Source organism: Gossypium arboreum, chromosome 5 (genome assembly GCF_025698485.1).
Source record: "Gossypium arboreum isolate Shixiya-1 chromosome 5, ASM2569848v2, whole genome shotgun sequence".
In the NCBI taxonomy this organism is placed as follows: Eukaryota; Viridiplantae; Streptophyta; class Magnoliopsida; order Malvales; family Malvaceae; genus Gossypium; species Gossypium arboreum.
The window spans coordinates 44,476,060-44,477,770 of NC_069074.1; the positions used below are offsets into that span (position 1 = coordinate 44,476,060).

The 1,711-nt window shown below is 38.6% G+C and overlaps 1 non-coding gene across 1 annotated transcript; it reads left to right on the forward strand.

The window, feature by feature from the left end:
* The first annotated feature begins 1,605 nt into the window (after positions 1-1,605).
* On the forward strand, positions 1,606-1,711 carry LOC128293557 (small nucleolar RNA R71). Its single transcript, XR_008283738.1, has one exon. It is a non-coding gene; the product is annotated as a small nucleolar RNA R71 (small nucleolar RNA).

Genomic DNA, 1,711 nt, shown 5'->3' on the forward strand with positions numbered 1-1,711 from the left:
CTCATATGCATTCTTCTTAACTGTTTCCTTCACAGAGGGTTCCACCACATGATCAGTACTAGTAGAATGATTTATATAACAACCTTCACTTTTCGATGTGCTACTCGAATTACGAGCTTGAAGGGTGATTGTTTCGTCTCCCACACGAAATGTGAGTTCACCTGTGCCAACATCAATAATGGTTCTAGTAGTCGCTAAAAAGGGTCGTCCTAAAATTAAAGGTGCGTTACTATCCTCTTCTATGTCTAGAATAACAAAGTCTACTGGGTATATAAATTTATCAATCTTAACAAGAACATCTTCAATGATTCCCCTAGGAAATCTAATGGTTTTATCAGCCAATTGAATTCTCATCCTAGTTTGTTTGGGTTTCCCAAGGCCTAGCTGTTTAAACATTTTATAAGGCATAACATTAGTGGTTGCCTCTAATTCAGTCAATGCATTATGAACATCTAAACTACCAATTAAACAAGGAATCATAAAACTCGCTGGATCTTTCAATTTGTTGGGTAGCTTATTTCGTAATATGGCTGAGGAAACTGCATTCAATTCCACATGCGATGGCTCATACAACTTTCATTTATTCGTTAAAAGCTCTTTTAAGAATTTGACTGCGTTTGGCGTCTGCGAAAGAGCTTCAATAAACGGTAAATTAATATTTAACTTTTTTAATAATTTAAGGAATTTACCGAATTTTTTTCTGTGTTGTCTTTACTTGTCATGTTTGGGTATGGCACACGAGGTTTGTATTCTTTACTTACCAGTTTCTGGTCATTGTGGTCCACTTCACCCTTACCTTTACTTACTACAGTTTCTTGCTTCGGCTTTGGTTCAGGTGCAACTAACCCTTTAACATCTTGAATGGTAATTGCGTTGATTTTCTCCCTTGGGTTAGATTCAGTGTTACTCGGCAAACTACCTTGTGGTCGTTCAGAAATCAGTTTGGCTAGTTGGCCTATCTGAGTTTCGAGCCCTTGGATTGACACTTGTTGATTCTTAAGAACTATCTCGGTATTCTGGAAACGAGTTTCTGACACCGAGATGAATTTTGTTAACATCTCCTCAAGGTTTGGCTTCTTTTCTTGCTAGTAAGGTGGTTGTTGAAAACCTGGAGGATGTTGTGGCCTTTGATTTCCTTGATTGCCCCACGAGAAATTGGGATGGTTCCTCCAACCTGCATTATAAGTGTTACTATATGGGTTATTTTGGAGTCTAGAGTTATTGTTACCCATATATTGGACTTGTTCCTCCTTGATGCTAGGGTTGAAGGGTTCATATTCTATGCATGCTCCTCCTCCATTCGAATCGCACCTCACCACTAGATGTACTTGAGTAGAACCACACAAACCATCAATCTTTTTATTTAAAAGTTCTACTTGGTTAGATAGCATAGTAACTGCGTCAAGGTTGAAAACACCGGCTGCTTTTGTCGGCTTTGTTCCCATAACTTACCACTGATAGTTATTTAGTGACATCTCCTCAATAAATTCATAAGCCACCTCAGGTGTCTTATTATTGATAGTTCCTCTAGCGGCTACATCAATCATCTACCAAGTCGAAGGATTCAGGCCATTATGAAACGTTTGAACCTGTAGCTAAAGTGGTAACCCATGGTGAGGGCACCTTCTCAAAAGGTCCTTGTATCTCTCCTATGCATTGTAGAGTGTTTCTAAATCCATCTGCACAAAAGAAGAGATATCACTATGTAATT